This window comes from Drosophila eugracilis, unplaced genomic scaffold, assembly GCF_018153835.1.
Source record: "Drosophila eugracilis isolate 14026-0451.02 unplaced genomic scaffold, ASM1815383v1 contig_2088, whole genome shotgun sequence".
Lineage (NCBI taxonomy): Eukaryota > Metazoa > Arthropoda > Insecta > Diptera > Drosophilidae > Drosophila > Drosophila eugracilis.
In genome coordinates, this window is record NW_024572964.1 from 7,110,655 (window position 1) to 7,136,324 (window position 25,670).

At 40.4% G+C, this 25,670-nt stretch overlaps 2 long non-coding RNA genes across 3 annotated transcripts; one reads left to right on the plus strand and one right to left on the minus strand.

Moving 5' to 3' along the window:
* Positions 1-4,213: 4,213 nt before the first annotated feature.
* LOC108108225 lies at positions 4,214-21,683 on the plus strand. Of its 2 annotated transcripts, XR_001772465.1 has the most exons (6): positions 4,214-4,628; positions 9,712-10,300; positions 20,722-20,970; positions 21,042-21,139; positions 21,196-21,244; positions 21,310-21,683. It is a non-coding gene; the product is annotated as an uncharacterized LOC108108225 (long non-coding RNA). The 2 variants fall into 2 exon arrangements; XR_001772466.1 differs by lacking the exons at positions 4,214-4,628; positions 9,712-10,300 and adding an exon at positions 16,505-16,544.
* LOC108108226 lies at positions 15,087-16,292 on the minus strand. Its single transcript, XR_001772467.2, has 3 exons — positions 16,221-16,292; positions 15,230-16,150; positions 15,087-15,170 (listed from the first exon to the last, which is right to left on the minus strand). It is a non-coding gene; the product is annotated as an uncharacterized LOC108108226 (long non-coding RNA).
* Positions 21,684-25,670: the final 3,987 nt, after the last annotated feature.

Here is a 25,670-nt window from a genome sequence, read left to right on the forward strand (position 1 = left end):
TTGGCAATGAGTTTCGGTGCCGTGGGGCACAACATTTAATTAATATATATTTTCCAATTGCTGCTGCACCACCGCAAGGACATTGCCAGCCGCCTCGATGGCTTCTATTTTGGCTCGTGTAAAAATAAAATGAAAATGTTTTGTGGCTTTGGCCCAAAGGACGCGTGGCATCATTTTTCCACTTTTCAATAAAGGCAGCACAGGAAGAAAAATTATGAAATTGTAAAATGTTTTAAGGGAATTTTTAAGTGGTTTTCATTTTATAACTAAAAGGATTAAATATTTTAAGTTGAAATAAGTTATTGGGACAGGAATTAGCATGGAATGGTAGATCCTAAGTGACGTTTTCATTAAGTTATTTAATACTTTTAACACTTTTCATTTCATTTATAATTTAAGCATGTTTTTGAGATGAAAATTCAAAGGATTACATGACAGTAAATGTTGGGAAATACAGGCAAAAATCTTATAACTATTTGACTTCTTTTTTCTTCTAAAGAAAACATTTTATGGAAAGGTTGTAATTGCTAAAAATACTTCAATGACTTTGTAAAATACTATGAACTTTGATTTCTTCAATAAACATATAAGGATTTCCCCTTACTAATCCACCTGATGTCCAGCTTTTCCCTCCGTGCAACAGAAAATGTTGAATGGCGAAATAAAAATGCCCGCTGATCGAACGCGATTGCTGGGTCTCCGGGCAGCAGATGCAGATGCCTATGCAGATGCTGCCGCTGCGGTTGTTGTTATTTTCCCGATGACCACAAACAGTCTAGACCAAAAAGTGTACAATGTGTCCTGTGAGGAAGGACTGCGGGATAGGCTAGGTATAGCTATAGGTATAGGTTCTGCCCCAAACCGTGCGTGTTGGATCTTTAAACTTCCTACAGAGGAGTCCCATATTTAAGTAATGAAGGATCCATTGGGTACGATGTACGAATTCGAATACGAATAATTTAAATATTTAATTAACACATTCCGGCGTCCGAGCGACGCCATCCTCGCGCGTGTGTGTGCAATTAATGCAGGAATAGGCGCAATTAAGTTTGTCGCCGCTCGCTGCCAGCAGGGATTGTTGCAAGCCAGGCAGGCTTATCTCGTGATTCCGATCGAGCTTCAATCCCAGGGACTACTTCACCTGGATGTGGATAGCCATGCCCGGGCTTCGCCATACGCAACTTGCTTTTAAAACATATATATATATATAGAGAGAGAGACTTGGGATCGGATAAGGAGTGCGGGGTAGAGAGTGCGGAGAGCCGGCGGCAGCCCAAAGATTTATCTGCATCCGGTGTCCAGTTACCGGGGCCCATTCCCATCTTCCATTCCCATTCCACGGACACACTCGGTTTGAATGATGCGCATCTTGGTCATTTTGGAAGTAAATTTGTGTGCAAATGGGCTTTTTATTTGGCTCATGTTTCTTCCAGCGATGGCTGTCTCCTACCTATATATATATGTATATATATATGTATATATCTGGTGGATACCTGTGCCACAGATCGCATTTAAACTCGAACGCTGACATGAGCAGTTGCGGAAATTCGCCATCGTTGAGATCATGGAGCCAGCAGATGATAGGCGAGTCATAGGTTTAGCTTGTTCCATGTCCATAAATATGCTGATAGCATTTGCATCCGAGCAGATGGTGGCTTCCATGCTCCCATGTTCACAATTTATTTGCCCCATTGTGCCTGAGCGCCTCATAAAATGCTAAAACTAAAAAAAGCACCTACTTGGCTCGAGATTTTTATAAGCGAATTTAACCCATTGGGGCGGACTTAAAGGAAGCTGCCTAAATGCCAGCTTAAATAATTATTCTAATCGGAATGCACTTTGTTAGATCTTCGGCTAATTGCCGTATAAATGTTGCCACTGTATTTTTAACTGCTTATACTAATGAGTTGGCTTATATTATAGGCTGTAAAATAAATAAATTATTTTATGGGTTCTTCTTGGGAGCAGCATTTGCTCTTTTCAAGTCTGGCTGGGCTGTTAAGGTGTTTGGTCTGGTTTTTATGATCAAAGCCCACCCAAGTTTGATATTCTCTTATTTTTAAATGCATTTGTTAGATTGATTAAATACATAATTAATCAAATAATGTCTCTGGACGTAAGATTTTCTTTACTATTAATTTGCAATGATATTTTTCACCTAAAGATTTAGGTACGAACTTCTAAAACTTTGAATGATAAAAGATAATATTCTTTGATTTCCTATTTTATGTAAGTCAAAACTTAGCTGGAGTGATTAGTAACCCACAAAATTATATGCTTATTTAGCATCTTAAAACCTCATTTAAAGACTATATCTACGAGGTAACTTAGCTTTTATTACATCACCATCTAACAAACCTAGTTAAACATTTAATTATCATTGCCCCCATATCACTGTTGCACCTCGTTGGCTCCTATAATACCAACCAAACTGTATGCAATATTTTGGCATTACTGGCATCACCTGAAAGGATTTCGGTGGCGTTAACCCTCACTAACTGCCGAGACTAAACTAGTACCGATAGAGGTAACAAAAAAGCACGGCACGCAGAAAGGACAACGGCTGAAAGTTGGGACGGGAAAAGTCATTTGCTTGCTCGTCCGACAAGATGTTTGTTCGTTCGGCAAAATAAAGTACACACTGTCTGGTCGGCTGAGGGTGGCCAGGGAGGGGCTTGGAAAAAAGAGGGAGTTTGGGGGCTGTGTGTTGAGCTCCCAGGGACATTTGGGATAACATGCGAACACGGCATATTTGCTGGGATACAAAACGCCAAACGGTGTCTTCCAACCACTCATCCACTAGGTAATGAATGGATGCGCATGCATGACATGGATGCAATTTTCGACAAAGAGCCGGGCTAGGCCCCTTTTCTCTGGACTCGCCTGATTATCTCATGTTCTGCGCAGCCATATCCCAGGCCCAAAATCCCATCCCGACCAGCTAATATATGTACGGGGGTTACTCGTACACGGAGGAAAGCAAATTGGAAACTTAATGCCTCAAAATTGAAAATTCATATGTTACTAGGTGTAAGTTACGGAAAGTAGGTATTGTTTGAAAATTTTATTTGATTTGATTTTCGAATATAATCCTAAAAATGATGAGGATCAGTTGTCGCTCCGCAAAATCCTTCAGTCTTTTATTTGTTTCTGTATCTAATTTTGACTAACTTAAAGATCAAATACCACATAGAAATCATCTATTTTTATTTTTTTTTAATTTGGGATTCTGATATTTGACCCAAAAAATCAGTATTTTGTGCATAACAATGGGTTGAAATATGGATTGGAATATCTCGTTAAGCTCTTAGTTAAATTCCTAGCAGCACTGTTACCAAATCTGGAAAAATAAGTGATAGGGATCCTTAGCTTTGGTCCTTTACTGGACAAAACTGTTAGTATTTTAGCTGTGCGACTAACTTTGGCTAAGTTATAGCTATAAATCGCTAAAAAAAAAATACTGCGCATCTCTTCTCTTCATTTACACTGATTACCATAACATAATAATAACTGTTTCTTGAAACAAAACAAAGCACAGTTAACGTACTGTCCCCAGTTTTTGAAAATTTCTTTCTGTGCACCAAAATCCACGGATAGCTGTCTAGTTTTTGGATCGCCTGTGGCCTTTTTGGAGTCCTTGAAAGGGAAGTGTTCTGCCTTTGATCAGAAGTGAGTTAATTGGCTATTTGGCAGGCTGCATGCTATTCCTAAATTGGATCAAAGGTATGATGGAGAAGCATAAACAGTGGCCACCCAGCACACACCAACCACCCCCACTCACCGTCCACTGGGGCGATATATGAACAGGCCCCTCTGGTTTTTCCTAGCCATGTGTACTAATTAAAAACTGGCAAATTCGTAACCTAAAAATACCAAGGCTGCTGCCGTAGCATTTTGGCCATATTTCGAGGTGGCAACCAAAGAGGCGGAGCATTTTCCACGGTTTCCAGTTGCAACCACTGCCCACCGCCGCCTGACGCCTGCCGCCCACCTGGAAAGAGCAGTACCGTTTCGCGAATAACTACCCATCTCTGTTCCACCGAAGGAGAAAACCCGTTTTCCACTGCACATGCGCAACTTTTGAACCCCCGCTCTCTCGCTCTCGCTCATGCTCTCTCTCTGTTTCTTTCGCTCACTCTCTTTTGCAACGAGTGCTTTTGGCCAAAAGCGAACATGCAACACAACTAGTATGCGCTCGAACTCGGTAATGCGCACATCATGGGCGAGAGTGGGCGCGCAAGGCCGAAACAGGTTGCCGCACGAAAGTGGGTGGCGAAGGTGGGTGATGGGTGGGTGTTGGGTGGCTGTGCCGCCTATAACCCAAAGTTGTGAATAACCCAAAAGTGCGTGCCCCTGATTGGGCCAAGGTGGGAGTAACGTAACGCTACAGATCAACAATTCCACATGACGTAAACAAACACGAGAGTGCCAAAGTTTACTGTCACGTGCTTGTCAACAACAACAACAACAACAGCTGAAGAGTCTTGGCGTTTTATAACGCCCTGACCCCGGACACGATGAAGCTTTACAAGTGACCCCCCCGGCTGCGTGGACTTTGCACCCGACCAGCGGCAACTACAACTAATACTAGTTCTTGTACCTGAACTAAAGGCCCACAGCGCTTTCATGTAAGTATTGTTTACTACCGTTGCGTGATGATGTTGTTAGAAAATAAGCAGTCGGGGCTAGAAAGTGAGTGCTGATTCTGTATCAAGTTAAGGGGTTTCTTTAAATATATTAAATTTGTTATTATTCTATGAATTAATATATACTTTAAAGGGAAGCCCGCTAAAGTTGTTTATACTTTATTTAAACTATCCTAGGAATAAAACATTGGGTTAAGCATAATGAAAGAGGTTCATTATTACCTTGTGGAGACAACAAATAGTTAAAAAACTTTTCTAAATCCACTTTTATAACGTTATCATATGGAAACTTCTAAGCTTTTTGTAGCTAAGTTAATAAAAACGATTATTAAAGTTTATTTAAATATAGTAAAGGAGCAGAGAAGTCCACTATGATTATATTTGAGGAGTAGCGAGTGACTAGACTACATTAGCTTTCAATCTGAAAATATTCAGATAAAACAGAAAACGTAACCAAACGTACGTAACATTAACAGAAAACGTAACGTAACTGCTGACATTACTATAATTAGCCTTATCATTTCTATGAATATTTAGTTAAAGTGGCTTTAACATATATTTATTATTAGACATTATTAAATCAAGACCAACTAGTTGACTGTTTGACACCAACTAATAATGATATTCTTTAATAAAATAAAACGCATGTCTTTAGTTATTAAGATGTTTTCTTTTTCATGATTTAAACATGTTAAATATACCTTAAAAATGTGATAAAAATATTTTTAAATATTTAAATATTAATGGAAAGACAAAGATATACACAAGGTAGTTAGGGTAAGGCAGTCGATACCTTATTTTATAGTCCAATAACATAGATTCTTAGCTTAAACAGCTGCTGGACCATCAAACTGTGGCATACAAATTTCCCTTGGCCAGCTAAGAAATGCCGTGCGATGCGTTTAAAAAATAGCTAGAGCTAGAGGTAGAGCAGCGGCCAAGAGTTTTCACCAGAGCGCTTGTTATTTATGTTTTTTATTCGTATGATGAAAAGCCACGCAACTATGTTCGTCGCGTGTCTGGGACCATAAACAGAAATTGTTTCGCAAAACGCCTCCGTCGACATTGCAAAATAAACCTGCACAGCGAGAGAGAAACAAAAAATTATCATGGACTAAATAATCGTATTCATAAATATGCTTTTCCATTTTCCCCACACATATATAAACTCCTATATATACTATATATATAGAGAGCAGACCCTTAGCCTAGGCAGCTATTCATCAGCGCATCATGTTTAAGCGTTCGTGGCGTCGATGATACAACCGATAAGAGACCAATTTCGCAATTGCGGCGCTGGAATTTTTAATTAGTTTGGCTAAGAAAAAAGCCGCAGCCGGCCAGGTAGCAAGCACACTCGCTCTTGTTATGGCCAAAAGGTATACGCTGGGGTAAAGAACCAGTCGAGAACGAAATAATATCCTCTGAAGCGCACACGAAACGCAAGCAAAATTTGCATACTGCCTTCTCCTGATGATGGGCTACTTTGAAGGTCTTCGAGAATGTAAATGCCATAAAATGTATTAAGTTAAAGTATGTGTTAAGTGCACATGTCACAGGTCAAATGCTTTAGTGTTATGATTTATCTATGTGGATTTTTATGGGGTGTTAAAGTTGATACCAATCTGGTTATAAGATGAAAGCGAAGGATTTACAAATCTCTGATCTCATTAGCTTTTTCTAAGTACAAACTTTCTTTTAGTGTTTTCAAATGATTTCTATAACTTTCTCCCATTTATATTTCTTTCTTTTAATTTTAAGCAAGAACAATAATAATAATTAAATTTAATCCATTCACATATTTCCTTCTATGCATTCCTCATTCCTAATTATTTTCCCCATTTTTTACCAAAACTTTCCAAAAATAATTGCAAAAATTGTATAAAATATGCGCCTTAATTATCCCCCCAATTTTTTTTTCGTATTTCTTCTTATTAATTTTAATTGCAATAAATAGATCAAAGAATTTTATATTTTGCATTATTTTTGACTTAAACAATATAATTAAAATCTCAAAACAACGAACATGCAACAATTTGGATTGAAGTCTTCTCACTCTTTCCTTCTGTAAGCCTTTTGTTTACCCGCTAGTAAAGCCAAGTTAATTAACAGTTTTGTTTGGTCTTTGTGTGTCCAAAAGTATTTTGTTTCCGATCGCGAAATAAGTAGGGATTGTTCGTGCTCATACGGTCGTAACTAACCGAGTGGCTAGACTTTGTGTGCGGTTAGGAAAATGCGCTGTACAGCGCTGGAATATGGAATAATTAAAAACAATTCAATTCGCAATTTGCACCATAATAAAATGAATTACATATTCATTTATGCAGAATATAACCGCTAAACTGCAACTGCAACAGCAACACCGTAGATCGGCGACGGCCAGTTGGCCGCATGCAACCGGATTGCACTTGGGTGCAGTGGAGCAAGAAGTTGGCCCTACACGAAGGGTCGTTGCCTGCTTTCGGCTGTGGGAATTGCTTACCTTATCTCTGTATATATACCCGATTGATTCTATCAATATAGGAACTATATATATCAATATAACACGCTTTTCTCTTACACAAAGTCTTGGCATTTGTTCCAATTTCTAGATTTCGAAAACTGAAAATAAAACCATGACTTGAATATTCATAATCCAAGCGTCTAGGCAGAAGTCTACTTTGTAGCTGGCATGCAACTATTTCTCGCGTTCGACTAAAATAGAATTTGTTTCATTTGCTGGTAGACTGAGTCCATCGTCTGCCAACTAACCAGCCAGCCAACCTCTCTCTCATATGCAATATGAATACTTTTCAGCGAAAATGCATTTTTATTTTAATGAGAGGCGGCATTGCACGCACATTTCTTCGGGAAAACCTTGTTAAGTGTGTAAATTATTGCGAAAGATTGCTAATTTTCTTCAAAACAAACATAACTTATTAATGCTTTCAACCCATTCTCACCATAAAATGTGGAATTTGTTGTCGAATGAGAGGCAGTGCTAAGAAATCACTGGGTGTGGTTATTGTTATAATTATTTTTATGATTAATAAGTTGCCTTGGGTAAAAGTTTAAGTCATGGCAAAGAAAAACTATTTTTGTTGTTAATAATGCTTGGTATACATATATATGCTGTTTCCTGAACACTTAAAATATGTGGATTAAACCTGCTTCTATTTTCCATTTCACTACCAATATTTCCTCTTCAAAAATCTCAAATTATTTTCAGCAAATGCTGAGTTACCAGCTGAGACTGAATACTAAAACCGTCCAGCTATAAAAAGACCAACTATCAGTTTGGGGGAACAGGTTTAGTTTATGGCCTTTAGGGGTCGGTCGCACTTAACGGGAGCCACCGTTGCCACAGTGGGTATTTAGCGTTCGTGCTGGCGATTAAGCTGTTCATTCGCTTGGCACGCTTTCTGCGGCAACCCCCTTTGGCTGTCATTAAAAAATACCAGCCTCCAATTGCAGGAAGTAAATGCTACTTTTTTCTGTAAAAATTCTTATATAATGTCTTTATTATCATCCCCAGCTAGTCATAGGGGTGATAAGTTATTTGCTAAGTCACTCATAAGTTGGAAGAGTAATTTAATATTTCAGTTTAAATTAATATTTTTCTCTAACTGAAATTTAATGAGGTCTAAAGAAAGATATACTATATGAAGAAAATACTAAAAAAATAATATTCTAGAACTAAACTTAAATGGTAACACTTTCATATTTTAAAAGATATAACAACGGAAGAAATTTTTGCTTTAAGTTCATTATTTCCTGAATGAAATTATAAGAAAGAATATTTACTTAACCCTCAAGTTTCCCAAATTAAATCAAAATTAACACGTGTCAGACTATTCTTTAATAAAAATTAAAAAAAAAATCAACAAATTTCCCTTAACCGCCGTTACCGTAAATGAGACTTTAAAATGCCTTAAATTTTCCACTTTAAAAACGTGATTCACCGTAGTCGATTATTTGCGGACTTTCCGTTTAACACTCCGATGTCTGATGTCCAACCATGTGCCAGGTGGTGGACTGGGCGAGATCCGTGCGCCCGCAAAGGTCTGGCGCTTGCGGATGAAGAACAGTGAATTTATAAAAAACTGTGAGTGCTTTCATTGATGTTGGTTTATCGGAGGTGGCATTCCCCGGCTTTTTACATTGTATACTGCCCATGAAGTCCAACCTTTTATTTAAATGTTAACAATAAAAATGAATTTGCATTTATTGATTTTTTGGCCAGCAGTGTTGGGGCTGTGGTGGCGACACTTTTAAAAGAGGTCATATCCATATCCACGTAGCGAATCAGGCAAAATCTCATTGGATTTTATTTCAGCTTCAGACATAGAGTTTGCAATTTCGTTGGGTGAATAGACCAGCAGCACCTTTAATAAGCCTGTTAGATACGCCATTATTGTCTTCAAGTTGGCCAAAATGAAATGTGGGCACATACGCCAGCACAAATGTGACTAAGAGAGAGAGAGAGAGAGAGCGCAGGAGATGTAGATCCTGCAGTAGCCGTTTGTTAAGCCTTTGTCTAGCAGCCATTTTAAGTGCCATAAAAAACTCCAAAAGTTGTAGGAACAATGTAGACAGCGTGTTTTCATTTTATGCGAATTAAGCTGCCACTTGAACAACTTTGCCTCCACCAGCGACTGGACCGCCGAGACCGACACTGACAACAACAACGGCAACGACGACGGCGACGACGACGACGTCAGTGGCAGCTCCACTGGCAGTCCAAGAACAACACACATGAGGCACATCCACATGAGTGTAAGGTACACACGATTGTTCATATGTGATATTATGGTGTACATAGTGAAGACTTGAAGATTTTTTATGCAATTTTAAGGAGAAAAACTAAAGGAAAAAGGTAGTTTTTCTACACTTTAAAATATTTCTAAAAATCTTGAACTTTGATTATATCTTCTGATATTTTGGTAATACATTCTTAAATATAAATATATTTCTATACAAAATATAAAAAATGTATATAGAAATTTCATCCATGAATGTCCTCAAACTTTCTACCCCAAACGATCTTCCCAAAGAATTTCGCTAAAAACTACAAAAAATATTACAGCATACTTTTAGGGCGATGCCAGGACACAGCCTGCCGGCATTTCCTACAGGGCACGAAGGACATCCTCGTCTACATCAAACGAGAGCGCCCACAAGGGATACAGTTGTTAACGTGGCCAAGGAGCAGCGACTATGGCGGGGACAAAAACACAAACATGGTTGCCACGAGTATCGTGAAGGACTAGGACGAGAATGAGGGCGAGTACGAGGTCCGCAGGACGCTTGCAGTTGAAGGAGCAGAGCACTTTATGTGCATATAATGTCCGCTCTCACCCAAACACACACACACACATCCACACCCATAGACAGAAAGGAACCCTTCCAAGTTGCGGGGAATTGTTAATATTGTCTGGGCCTGTAAGCAGCATTTACATGCTGGCCGACACCACGTACTACATACGTCCTGGCTGATGGACGGTCTCCTGCCAGGCTTGCCATGATGATGCCCGGCTTTAAGTAGGCCCGGTCCGACCCGCCTGCCTAGCAGATATTGTTTTAAAAATATGTACATCCTTGCAGCTTGCAGATGTTGAATTAACCGACGAAACCGGCAGATTTCATTAGGATGGAGAGCAGACAAAAGTTATGGGGTGAGTGTCTAACTTATGTGTTACATAGTCCTTAGTATATAGCTTAGGTTTTATGCACTAATAAGTGGGGCTAAAGGAAGGGGTAGTAGAGAAAGATGGCTCTTTAAGTTGAACTCCTTTAGGGAAGTAATATCGATGGCAATTTTAAAGTCTGTTAAAACTTTTTTCAATGACAGTAAAAGGTTTAGTTTAAGCAGATTAGTTTAGTTCAGTTTAAGTGATAAAAACACAATACAACAAGCTCTGTTAACTCTAACTCCAAGTCATCTGCAATAGATTCTTCTAATCAAATAAGCATTTCTTGCAACCTGCAACCATCTTCATTTGTTAATATCACAAAGAGACTTAAAATAATCCTTTCAAGTTAATGGTTAGAAATCACAACCTTAGAAAGCTCTTCTTTATATGATAACTCAAGGGATATACTTATTCCGATTGGAGGCAACACCACACCTCCCAGTAATCGATTGGACATGGCCTGGCAGCCGGATTCAGATTCCTTCCTGCTCCTTCTCCTCCTGCAGCATCTTAGGTACTCGAATAAAAAATAATGATGCGAGAGTAAATGAGATGCTATTGAATTCAAATGGCGTGGGATGCATGTGAAATGATACGCACATGCGAAGGTATACGGCCAACCATATGCCATGCCGCACATCCACATCTACATCTCAATACAAATACAAATTCAAATCCATATCTATGTGGTTGGCGGAGTACATTGATGCATGGTGTATATACGACTGTGGCGTTCCTGATTCCAGAAAGTAACACACATGGATAGCTCGCTCATTTACCGCCTACTGTCGCCGCTGGCTGCCGGGAGTCATTCGTCAGTCAATCCGTCGTCGTCGTCGTCGTAGTCGTAGTCCTCCTCCCTTACCAGAATATCCCCCACATCCATATCCTTGTACCGCTCCTCACCGTCCGTCCCGGGCCATGTGCGCAAAACCAGCGCACATTCGTCAGAATTTGCATTTCAATTCGAATGTCAGGATGACGGAGCGTCGAATTTGGGTGGCGTTGCCATCGGAATGAAAATAAATCACGCTGCCTTACCGCATAGGCAACGGAGAGGGAGAGGTTGGGGAGGTAAATGGGATATGTGGAGATGTGGTCCTGAATGCTGCGGAATGGGAACGCACCACAAGAGCAAAACAGAGCCACCATTAAACCAAAACAGAGCCCGGGGGCGTTCATAGGGGGTGGAACTCATTTATTCGCATTTTTTCCTCAGTTCTTTTTTTTTTTTTTTTTTGCAAATGCGAAAATGAATGTGGAAACTTTTCCGCCATCATTTTGAGTGATGTCAATTAGATTGATTTGATCAGCGAAAATATGTGATTTATCAGACAGCAACAGCGCCTGGGCGGCCCCAGGACATTCGTCTCATCGCCCTTTGGAAAGCAACGTTCACGGTGCGTATGAATATCTAATGTGGCACACACATACCGCTTCATCACTTGTTACGTTCGTTTGTCCATCTACTTCATCAATCAGTCATCTAACTAGTTTTTGGCAGCCTGCTCCATTTAGTCTGGACGGGAATGCCACAACACTCTTTAAGGCTTGCTATTTGTAGAGTAAATACTTAAACTTTTAAGGAGTTTCAGGGTCGTTTAAGACATTCTATCTTCTAGTCTTAGTTGGAAAGCTTAAAGTACAGATTGATAGGGATGATTGGAGGGAAGCTTTAGACACGCTTCTTGTATATAGAGCTATATGAACTGAGATTTCCCCATCATAATGGCTTCAATTACAGCCGTAATTTAAAAAATCAATCTTTCCACCTGTTTAGCGAACTTTCTATGACTCTGCGGGGTCATTAAATACTAACCACAAACATTTTCCGCTATATAAGTAACTTACCCTATACAAAATCTCCAAATTAGCCAAACTATCCCCACACACCCCCTCCCAAATCAAGGCCAGTAACTTGTGTAAGACGACCATAATGAGGGATATTTGATTAACCGCTCTCCAGCGGCCCCCTTTAGTGGGAATCTAATACAATATATATATAATATAATAACGTATCCGGCTGGCGAATCACTTGGGCAAACAAAAGCGGCACGTTACTAGCAACGCCTACGATATTAATAAACCATTGGGCGAAGCACTTGCGGCGCCGCCACAAAGCAAATAAAATAAATCAAATCGGCGGAAAGAAAGCAGGCAAATCGCAATCTGAACGCAAGTGTGTAATAGGAGGGAGAAAACAAAGGGGAGTCCCCCTGTTTTTCTTTTCCTTTTGGCAGCCCAAAATTTATGCGCGCTCTTTGCCCGGCCGCTCCCACGCAATGTTTCCAAGTTTTCCCGGGGATCGGGATTTGGGATTGGGGATCCTGCGGTTGCGGGCTGTCCCTTTATTTTTACGGAGGGGGAGGGGGGGTGGCTACATGTGTCAATAACTCATTTTCAAATGGGAATAACATCGAATAAAATTCGCGCTTCCTCTATACGAATGCCAGTGGCATGTGTGTCAATCCATTTATTCTTGGCCATGGTTGGCCCTGGTTTGGGCCAAGGCCCCTTTGACTGATGAAATATCGTGACAAGCAGTATAAAACCTATTAAAGTCGAGTGTAGATGGCGCTACTTGAATTTGTCAAAATGTCTTTTTACGCGCACAGCCGGCACAGGCACAAGCACAGGGCTAAGGCCCATACACAGTCACAGGCAATACCAAATCCAATATAACACGCCTATGGTAGAGTCGCCCCGGGAACCGCGAATACTAAGCCACCACCACCCACCCACTCAAACCATACGTCATGGGAACGGGTGAAACTTTGATTGATGCCGTTGTGTCACGCAGGCGCGCATGTGGCTAATGGGCGGTCGGTGGCATAAAAAACCATTCGAATTTTTTTTCGGGGAGAGGAGCGAAGGCAGTGGATGGGGTCGTCGCCAATCAATTGAGTGATGTTGCCAATTTGGGCATGGTTCGGGGCACAGATTTGGTAAGCTATCTTAATCGAGCCCAAGTTGGTTGTTTTAGTGCAGCTGCAAACGTCGGAATAAGTTAGCTTTTTTAAGATTGTACGAAGTGCACTTAGAGAAAAGTGTGAAACTATATCTAGTGCTGGAGCTTAGCTAAAGAAATATCAATAAGAACCCCAAAACCTTTTCCCTCAGTGCAGTGCCCCGCTGTTGTTCAAGTGGCGTCCACAAATAAACGCTCGCCCCAAATGCATCAAAGTAACGAGCTCAAGCTGCGCACCACAGCTTGTCCTGGTCAGAAGGAAACCATGGCCAGAGTCCGGGAATATCCACTGAGATGCCCTACAAGCGACTGGCGCCTGGAGTTGTGATATATGAAATTAAGTTAATAAACCAGTGAAATATCGCCAGTGAATGGAACGCGATTCGCAAGACGCGATCAGCGGGCGCGCTAGGCGACTTGCTGCGTCTCCATAAATTGTGGCACTTTGGGGGTCAGACAGTGCCTCAGCAATGTGGCATCCCGCAACACCTGAGGTGTCCACTGACTTATATTGGTCACATATCGTTGGGTTTCTTGAAATTCAAGACGTGAATGTGAATGGCTAATTAGGAGAGGCTGTAAAAACAAATTATGGTTAAGACAAAGAGATACCTAAAATGGGAAATAATTTCTTTTCTTAACCCAATCTTTCAGAACTCAGGTCTTAAAGTAGTCTTGTAGTTTGAGATCCTAACCCAATCTTTCAGAACTTAAAGCTTCTTAGACTAGAAACTTCCCCCACTTTAATTTAAATTTTGCATAAGAAATATTTAGCCGGCTTAATTCGAAATTCCCCGGAGAGTTTAAGCTGTCGAATTGCATTCGAAGGGACCCCAAAAACCGAACCGATTGTGGGGTTTTTGGTCACCACAAGAGTGTGTGCCCCGTCGATGGCATTGTGCTCCATTGTTCCCTGGATTCCCCATTGTCTGAGCTAAATTAAGCAAACTTTGTATGGGTGCCGTGCATAGTTTCGTACCAAATCAATTCACCCGTAGTCGAGAACTCCGGGCATCTCTCCCTCTGCCCACCTTATCTCCAGGCTCCACTCACTCATCCCCCTCATTCCGACTTAAAAAAAAAAAAAAAAACAGCAGAAGGATTTGGAAAGTCACACCAGATATAGACCTTGCAACACCCTTTCGGCCTTAACTTTTCACTATGGTGGTGGCAGTGGTGGGGGAACCACGTAAGCCGTAAGCCAGGCCGTGAGCAGAACGCAATAAATTACGTTAAAGACGCCAGGCCCAGAGAACCAGAACCAGGACCAGACCCACCAAAAATTTGCATTCCACATTCACAACCAAAAACACCCCAGAACCCATTTGGAAAAGCGGCACACGCATCATCATAATTAATAAGAGACAATTTGACAATGGCCCTTTAGCGTTAACAGCGATATTACTTTCAGCGACGAAGTGAGCAGCCGCCGGAAGACACACACAAACATACACACACACTCTTGCCGGATGGAACACACCCCCTTGCCATTTTGCGCCAAATTAAATTCAACCTCAATTGAGGGGTTAATTTCTATCACCAGGCAAACAAAAACAAAAACGCCCAGCCCGCAGACGAGCTACGTGGGGTGGCCCTTGAAAAGGGGGAGTGGATGGGTGGCATGGGCTGGCTAGGTCGCTCCATTATCTGCATCGAGTTCCACATAGAAAATCATTACGGCATTCGCACCATGAGACGTATTCAATTTGAGTGTCGTTGAGCTCTTTATTACGTTAGTGTGAAAGTCGCGTGCACCGAAAGCCTGGCCTTGCACTGGGAGAAAATAAAGATGGGTTTAAGTTGGGAATATAACTTCTTAATATATTGGTTTATACATATGTAAGACTTAAAACATCTTAATATTCCTCTTGGTCAAAAAATAACCTTAAAAGATATATTAAATAATTGTTAAATCCTAACTAAATATGAAATAATTTTCTTACGTGCATCGTCCTGTGGCATCGCATCCCCGAGTACCACACCTCCTGCCCCGTCTCCTGCGCCCTTTTGGCATTCATTCACGGTGCGTAAGTCAGAGCAACAACAATAACAAAACCGGGCGTTCGGTGGAGGAAGTGGAAGTAAATTGAAAGCATGCTGCGCGGCCAAAAGAGGACTTCCACTTCTCCCGTAGCCCTAACCCTTCAATTGGCAGTGCCACGAAATCCATTAGCAGGCAGCGTGCGGCGAGGAGGAAAGCAGCCAGGAGGCAGGAGCAGCTAGCGGCATCATCATCGGCAAACGGTGACCATGAGGCTTTTATGCAAGGAGCGTCCTGCTTCGCTTTCGGTTAACCATGGGCATGCCACACCACTCCACTCGATTCCACTTCCAGGGCTTTCAATCTCGACGAGACTCATAAACATATGCGCCTCACGTCGTTTGGCGTGAATTTAATGTGGCGGCGGTGGAGTAGACGACACCCCCAGCAGCCAAGCGAAAGCTAAAGACCCACCTCCCCTTCAGACAGACGGTTAGCCGTTCTTTGATGAGGTTACTGACTTTGGCGAATTAACTCCCACTGTTGATGTTGCTTGTGCCCTGAGCCTGGGGTCGCTGGCGAACCGGAAACCACTGCATTTTGTTGGCCCGAAAACCGGGGTGGCACGCTTCAACGCCTCGGAAAATCTCAGGGGACACTAGCAGCACAATGCAGCATTTAGATAAACCGAGACTTTAGAGCCCTTTTCGACTTGGCCGGAATAAATGTCAGGAGTTTGTATCGCGGAGGCTGGGTAACGGAAATCAATCCTTCTTCGCGGGGCTGCCTACGTTGTAGCCAGATTAGTTAAATAGTCTTTCAAGGGGAGAGAACTGATCCCAGATCCATGACTTTGTTTTGCTCATTTAATTGAAATTAATAGCTGATACAATGGGGGTGGAAAAGGGAAATACAATTAGGGAAAATATTAATGGTTTTAGATATGGTAATACTTGCAGTATGTTATCCTACTTTCTGCGCGACAATTAGATTTAACACATTTTTCCCGGCATTGCAGCTTAAAGTATGCCCGTATATATATGGGTTCACAAACTGTAAAATTTCTCCATCAGAATACTGGTTAAAAATACTAGATGCGATTAAAAGCTAGATTAGCCTATCGAGATCGATTATCGACTGACGAAAAACTTCTTAATAACAAGCTAAGTGTTGTGCTGAAATAAAAATATTTTTTATAAAGAAAAGCAAAACCTAAAAAATCTAAAACTTTAACTCTTTTTAAAAACCTAAAACAAGACAACATATATCCAATTTCTGTAAGTAGATCCAATTAGCGCCATTTAAATGTCAATAGTAACATATTTCTATCACTGTACCAACAATCGAATTAATCACTACCGAAGGACTAACTTAGTCAACATACATATGCCACTAAGCGTGGCTGATTCTTTTGGCCACATTTCACCGGATTCCAGGGCCATTCGATCTAATCAAACAATCAAACAGAAATAATCGGGCATATCAAAGCCCCACTACAAGTGCCCCGGAATCGGAATCCAATTGGGACGGCACACCGATGCTAGCTGCCATAAATTTTATTTATTTATGTGTGTGCACCGTTTTGTTTTCCGCTCTGTTTTCTGTTTGCTGCCCTCCGAACGGTATATACATATATATAGTATATCGGGCCGAAAATCGACCATGAATATCAATGGGGGAATTGTGCGTCATCGGCACGCGCCGCTTCATCCGATACAGTGACTCTGTGGCTTAGCCTTGCCTCCAATCTTGGCCCAAAACGGTCGTCCTTTTGGTTGGCCAACTTGGGGGAGGGTTTTGATATTGTTTTTTTTTTGTTTTTATCAGCCAGACGAGGGACTGGAGTACGACCTGGTCGCGAGCCTTAAGCACTTGTGCTCCTGATGCGTATTTAATTTTATTTTATTTGGGATTTCTCACAGTCGATTGGGGGAAGTAAATCACGGCAGAAGTCTTGGTTTTTTTTTCCACACCCAAGTTGGTCCGTACTTTTTATTGGGGGGTGGTCCATCCTGTTAGACTAGGGATTCGATATATCGACACTATAACCATATGGCAGATGTGGTTGTGTGTCTCAATCCGGCTTACACTTGTCGCATCCAAGAAAAAACGACAGGGAATAAGTGACATCGAGTGCTGAGTGTTGATTGTTCGTCATTTTCTATATAAGATAAATGAGGAAGTGAGTGTCTGCTACCCTCAGTAGAAACTGAAGCTTTCGTATTAAATTCATGAAAGTTAAGTGCTTGGTAATTGATGTTATAAAATATTTATGACAGACAGCCCAACATCAGGCAGTTTCGTTTCGTTTCGTTTTCGAACAGAACAGAAACAGGTAGTCAAGTTAGAGTTCATACCTTTTTAAGTGTCGCATACAGCCTTGGTCCTTCAGTCGGCCTGATGGACAAAGTTAGATTTGGCTCTAATTGACATTAATTATTTAAAAGGACGTCGTGCGAATCCTTCGACCTAAGTGCCGCTCTTTGCGCTGCGGTAAAGCTCTGAGTCCTCAGAGTTGCTCGAAAAAGTCAGAGACAAATAAGTTTTTTAGGAATTGGGAAAAAGTCTGGCGGGATACCTTTAAAAACTTCCAATTGGTATTCAAAGTAACAAGCTATTCAGGACATAGAGAAAGAGAACAAAATACTATCTATATCTATGATCATCTTGATTCTGAAGTTATGGAGTCGGAGTTTTAAGGAAACAATATGTTTAATATGTTTAGTCAGTTTTACGTCGTTCTCTTAAGCATTATAAACACAACCATTATGCTTAAAGAAACATTTAATAATACAGTCCTTCCCAAGATCATCCCTTTCAGATCTCCCAGTGTACTCCATTCATTTGGTCACCCTGGCCAGGCTCAGCACTCAGGATTTTGGCTTGGCTCACTTGACCGGGCAAAAACAGTCGCCCAAAAGCTGATAATGATGCTGTTGGCGACTTTGTGTTTGCTTATGCCGGTAGCCTTGTGCCCTGGTCCAGAGTCCTTGCTCCTTTGCAGGGGCTGGCTTTGATGTTTCGCCAGGATGATGAATTATATTTGACATCTATGGGCTTGGGCACCCCGTCCTGTGGCATTAACATGTGTGTACCCTGCCACATTGATACTCGTACAGAGGTATGAGGACAAATACGAGAGCTCGTGCATGCGCAGCAAAGAACCACCCAGCGAACCACCCACAGGCACACACTCGTGTGATGAGAGCCGCACTTGGATATGTTTATTTTACTGTCAAAACATTAAAGTAAACTCCCGCCGATGCCGCCGCACAGGGTTGATTGTTATCAGGGGGCGGTGTCGACAGCGGTGTACCTTGTCGAGGGTGGAAAAACCCATGGTCGGTCCTTGGGTAAGTTGTTCCTGGTCCCTGCTTCCTGGGACCTTTTTGGCCACCTTCAGTTTGACTCCGTTAGACAAGTCTATTTGCATATGTTGACGGCACACTCGAACAGATCCTGGTGGATTTCCTGCTTAACGGCCACGGCCATCACAACAACAACCCCCGCTCCTAAGACACATGTGGCTGGGTGGCATGCCTTTTTGACAACTCATAACAATCACTCATCATAAACAAAGTCAGTTTTTTATAAGAGAAAAAGTTATGGCTACGTTAAATAATGGACTAGATGAGGACCTAAACAAATTGCAGGTGATGTTGGTAGTCAAGAGGAAAATCCCCTTTTAGCTCACGACTTAACGACTTGCCAATTAGTTAATTAGCGAAACTCCTGCTGCGGCCTTCGACGTCTTAACCACTTGATTCCTTCGGGCTAGTCACTCATTTATCTATGCAGGCAGCCCTTGCGGTCAATTAAAACAATCCGCAAAATAATTGCCAAGAAATTTATTCGCTTCATTAACTTGTTCACCGAAGTCAGAGAAGAAGACAGGCGGACTGAGCACGAAGTCAGCCAGAAAATTAAGTGAAATAATTAAATCTCAATCGGGATCTATTAGATTTTGGTGTAGCCTTTCGACATTGGCTTTCGGCCATGGCCCTTGTCAGCGAGTGTTGAGGGATGAACACACACAAATACATTTTGGCAGTACGTCCGGGGCTAATCTTCGCCCAGCAAGGGGTTAGCCTTTTTGGCCTTAACGATGGGGTTGAAATAACCGGTGGCATAAGGGGGATGTATCCCCAGGATTTGAAAGTGCAACAATCGGGGCCAGCTTTTGGTGGTTTTCGACTGACAACGACCATTTATCACCCACGCAGCATCTTTCATAATCAGGCTGGCCGGCAAAATGCAAATGACTCAGTCTGCTCGACGGCGGAGCTGCATATAAAGGACCCGGCCGCGGCTTTTAATTTACAACGTCCTACGTCCTACGTTCATGTATATGTATCTATACGTGCAACTGTGGTCCACAGCACACACACACACTTACATACACTCCACAGAGTGGGGCACTCAGAGTGGCCCGGCTCTGAGCCACAGCCGCCATCTTCGCCACAATGCCAGACAAAAGGTCGACACGTTCCCATTCCGACCGACTTAATTAATTTATGCACTCATGGTCGGTCGCAATGCATCGGAGTCTCTCGGGGATCGGGCAGCGGACAGCGGGCATCGGGGATTGGGGATCGGTGGTTGGGGATCGGGAATGGGAATGGGAAATGGTAATGGGAACGGGAACGGGAAGGGCCAGGGATGGCCAGTTTAGTCGGTCTTCTGGCAAAGGTGGACATCATTTCTGGGGCTCTCTTTTTATTCTTGAAAACCCGCCTAATTTTAAAATTAATGAGCGGCATCTTGATGGCCGATGGCAGCGATAAGCCCCATGATTTTCACTGTCCCAGAGATCCAGAGAGCCCACGTCCCTGCCGCTCGATCGCAGCTTAAGTAAATCACGTGTTTATTGGCACTTCACTTACGACACCGTCACCAAAGACTGTATATATATATGGCTATATAGAGAGTGAGAGGGGAGAAACCACAGGGCCAAAACCAAAACGAAAAGGAAAACCAAAATGGCATCACTCTATAGGCCCTGCACTCTATATTGCCCCGCTACGATCGGTTGGGATCGAGATCGAGGGTATCCGTGCCGGCCAACTGACCAACGTCATTAATTAGCTGGCCGTGAAGTGTGGGGAACGAATGGAAACCGACGTGTTTATTTGGTTTGTATGCCCGTTCAACAGCCCAAATGTATTGGGGCTTCATTTAGGAGTTCTTTTGTTTTCAAATATTTTGCCGCTCGGTACAGTGGGGCCTTTAAGTAAGAGAAAACTGCAAAGATTGATAAATCAAATTGGTCAAGTTATATGTCTTTATGAATAAGATTAGTTTAGTAATTACTCTTTGCTTAAATAATACTCTAAAAATTTAAAATTTTAATAACATCCTTGACTTCCAAACACCACTGTACTCAACTCTGTTGTGTCATTTATTTTGTTTGACCGGAAACTCTTTATCTTACGGTTAATCTTCTTGATATTTCAGATGTGAAAAGCCCAAATGCCGATGCATTCTTGATTCGTGACATTAAGACAAAAATAAACTTGATTTTGGTATGAAATTGATTCATTCATTTTCAATCCATTGAGTAAGATTCTTATCCGCTGGATGTGTCGGGGACCAGCATCAGCACTTCCAACTGTGAGCACATCCAACAGGTAGTCAAACCAGACAAACTGTCTCCACTTGGCGACTTTCGGAGACGTTTTCCTTTCCTCTTTGGTCTTTAAAAGCGTAAGAGTGCATAATTTTTGAATAAAGGTAAACATATATTTTCATAATTAATGATTTCATTTTACTTTTAGGTCAATAAATTATATTGAAGGATGAGAAACAGTAACCCTTTTCTTGGAGGACTTTGAAGCTTGAGCTTGGACTTTGGATTTACTTGGACCTTTAAAGTGTTTGTACATAACCGAAAACTTACAAATTCTTATAGTAAAAATTTGTTTATTTCAGATTATCAAATACTTCTATGGAAATAAGAACGCCCAATTGGATCTATATGGTTTGTGTATCAATTTAGTTCATGTACTAAGTTCGAACATTTACTAAAACTTTTATTTTTTACAGATCGCTTTATAAACATGTTGACTACATTTCAATGGACCGTATAGGAATGAAGTGGAAATTTGTATTTAAGTTTACCATACAATACTAAAAGTTACTAAAAATTCCCTAAACTGACACAATAACAATGTTCGTTGCGATATATTGCCCAATTAGAAACTGATAATATCTTGAAATAACAAGAAATCAAAGCATATTTATCTATTTAAGACTACCTAAAAATAAAAAGGGTCACCAAATTTCTTTAATATAAATTGTATTATTTTGTATTATATATGAGTAAATCTCAAACACTTTCTAATTGTAAAAAATATAACTAAATTAAAGCGGATTCTGATTAGATAACTTCAGGATAACAATGTCTATAAACTACCAAATTTATAATTTTTGTCTTATTTGCTATTGGTGAATCAGAGTATGACTTATCTAAGCGAAGGTTTTTCTCTATAAAACTTTTAAATATTATACTTATAAAATGTTATTAATTAATTCAACAAAATCGGAAATATTAATTGATTATAAATAATTTTTATAAAAAATAAAATGTATATTTACATGTGTACAAACACTAGTTTGCAAAGGAGTCTCTAAATCAGTTGCCCAGCTTGAATTCAATCAATCTAAAAATAAAGTCTAAAAGAAGAGATGCCAAATTAAAGAATTTAAAGATACAAAATATAAAAGTAATTAAAATGAACTTATTCCAGTAATTAGTCAGATAACCTAAATATATGATTATTATCAACAAAGAAAATAATTATCAGAAAGGATTATCATTTAAATTTTATGATGCTAACACTATCCAGTTTTCTCGAACTCCAATAAGTTTTATTTCATTCCACAAAATTAGCATTGGCTGGCTTAAGGACAGCTGATCCTCAAAAATATCTACACATTAAGTGAAGAGTACAAGATGGACTTACATTTTGAATATGGCTAAATATACAATGTTCCTGTATTTGCTTATTATGATTCATTCAATTACATATGATCACGCATAATCACGTGAAATTCGTTCAGCCCAAAAGTATGCAACGCGAACTGTAATGATTTTCGTATAGCATACTTATGTGTTTAATTATTCTCTGACGCATATTTATATCACAATAGCTGCTTGTTAGTATAGTTTATGTTATATATAGAAGTAGTAGTTTTATTAATTAATAAATAATAAAAAATGCAGTAAAATATTATCCATAACGACTCACCATTAAGGTTGAGAACTTAAGCAATAAGCTATAGAAAAACCTTAATAATGGTCTTAAATCAGAAATCAAAAACTGCCTAAAATATATATATTTTAAAATTTTAAATGACTATTAGAGGACCAAATCATTTAAGAATTCTTTTTAAACTTATATAATATATTGTAGTTAAATCTATACTATCCAGTTTATGACATTACCTAAAATTTTGTGAATTCCAAAATGAATTTTGATTTACCTTTAAAACCAAAAATCATGAGAAAGGCTTTGTAATATATCTTAAAGCTTGCATATTTAAAGCAAAGTAATTTGTTAAAGAACAATGCTCAATCACCTTAATACCCACAATAAATTTGATCCAGTTATTGGGCATTGTTATAAGTCATAATATCCCAGACCCAAGTCCAAAACGATAAAGGACGGCTGCGAATATATTTATTGTTTTCTGCTTACTACCTGAATACGAATTAGCATCGGAACCATCCCTGCCATCATATATATATATATATAGATATATATTCGTATACGAAAGTAATGTCTTGAGCAGTCCCTGGATCGTGCCCCATAAATCATGCCAAAACGGAGTTCGGGTATAGAAAGTCAAAGTAAACTGCCATCACTTAAAGTCATTCAAGCATTTATTTATGTCAAAACATTGTCCGTTTAGCTGCTGCGAACCTTTTGGCCAGGCAAAAGGCAAGGGGAAGGAACCCGAGGGGTCAGTTGGCCCGTTTCTCGAATGTATAACTCAATTATAGGCGGCTGTGTGCTCACCTCGCAGCGGGGTGTCGGCGCATTAGCCACTCCTCCATATCTTGGCCCCTTTACCTCGGAGTTACCTTCTATCCTAATGCTAGACTAGATCGGACAATGATTCCTGCGGCGATCGGGGTCATTGCGGTTTCGGGACCGTCTCCCCCGAATCTGCAGGACGAGATAACCTAGACTAGACTGCATAGATGTCATTAGAAACCGGGCACCGATGCCATCCCAACTGATTCTCAATGAAATGGCCAGCTTGTCTTTATTATCTGGGAATGGTCGGGGGTAGGATTCCTGTGTGGCCCGCATGCGCAATCGGATCGTCTATATACATATATATATTTGCCCACGACCGACCTCCAAGTGGTCCCTGTACATGATTCTGTTTAACGAGAACAATGTTCTCTGCAATCTCGCAAGCCTTGGCCACACCGTAGTTGCTTCGTTGGCGATCGCCTTTATTCACAGTTTCTGGCTGGAGTTGGGGATCTGGGGAGGATCAGGAGGATCTGTAACCAGATGAGGGGTTAACAACTACACGACGGCCATGGATCGTGCAAAAGTACAGCGACGGGATGGCAGGTGGCGCCGGCGCCGATTCGAATTTGAATATGAAAAGGGAGTCCAGACCAAGGGCTCGCAAATTTGTATGGTGAGCAGGGCAGAGTCAAGTTTTTATGAGCTTTCAATAAGGGTTCACTGGAAATAACTTTGGCTAAGGAATGTATGAGCCAGATGTGTATATTTTAAATATGTATATATGTATTGAAGTAAAGGATGTAGCCATAAAAATTGCATTCTAGAATTGTATATGGATTTTTAACTGAATAATATTAGGTAGTCAATTTTATTGACAGATTATTATTATATTAACTAATTTTCTACCTAAAATTAGAACAGGCTCTTACAGAAAATGCAAAAATCTCACCAAAATTGAAATTTTAAAAATCAGAAGGACCGCCTTCTGGACTACACAAAGTTAGTTTTTGTTGTTAACTGCACAAAAGTCTGCACAAGTCATATATCTGTGCGTCTATTTTTAACTGACTTAAAACTCAAGTACCACAAAAAACACTGCAAATTTCCAACAAAAGTCTGAATTCTGATATTTCACCTACGAAATCAGTACTTTGCCCATAACAATGCTAAAAATGGTCGTAATATGGATTGGCATACCTCGTTGAGCTCGTTATTTAAATCCCAGCAGGTCTGCATTCAAACCTGAAAACGTAATATATTTCCCATTTTTCTCAAAATTTATTGATACCACTCATTATAAGAAATGTTTTGTTTCAAAAGTGGAATTTACGAAAGTCTGCAGGAAAACTATTGGAATCTTTTTTGTTCTTCTTTAAGCTATGCGTCTTGTTTATATTAATTTAAATATTGAAAACCCATAAAAACAATGCCTATATTGGCGAGAAACTACTTTTTCATTATCATAATCTAAAAGTTGAGTTGAGATCATCCCTGAATGTGAAATTTGATACCTACATATATCTGTCCCTCAAAAGTGGCAACAACAAATATCATAATATAAACAAACGCGAGTGCACACTTCCTTAAATGGCAATATAAATGTCAGTCCAGGAAGGTAAAGATTAAGAGCAGACGCTTGTAGCGACACGCCCACCAAATGAGTACAGTGGCATAGTTAATATGTAATCCCCGACACGTGGACTAAATTATGTTCCTTTAAGGGCTGCCATTAGGACAAGGGCGCCTTGGACTCTCCCCAAAATCTAAAGAGATGTTCTATTAAATGATGTTAGGGTGAAAAAGGGTGAATGTGATACAAAAATGTAACTAGTTAGGTGATAGATTACAAATAATTATCTTATTTCCATTTTTATGTTTATACAAAACTAAGAAAAGAAGAAAAACTTGCATACTTTTAGGACACTAAGTTAATATTCACAAAGGTTTAATAATCTTACTAAATCAATGCTAATTTAGCTTGGAAACTTAAATATATATCACAAATTCCATTAGTCTCATTAAGTAGTCCCAGTAATCTCATTCCCACGTTGTAAGATCTCGGCAGTAGTAATAGTTCACTTGTCGCTCTCCAAAACATAACCCATAAAGATTTTTATGTAACCCAGATTTGAGAAAAGGGCCATGACGAAATCTTGTCCCTTCTCGTGAAGATTCATTGTGAAACTGGCGCCATTCAATGTGATTTCACCTCGCAGTCCTTTTGGCCTCTGATAATTGTTCCTTATCGGCGAGACAGTTGTGAATGACAATTTTTGGTTGGACAATAGCTCGGCTGTGGGTCGTCAACGCGGCACCATAGCCAGCGGGGGCTATATATGGTTATAATTGCCCGAGGCAGGACCAGGATTACACGACAGGTCGACCTGTCTACATATCCCTACTCCTCCTTCCCCTAGA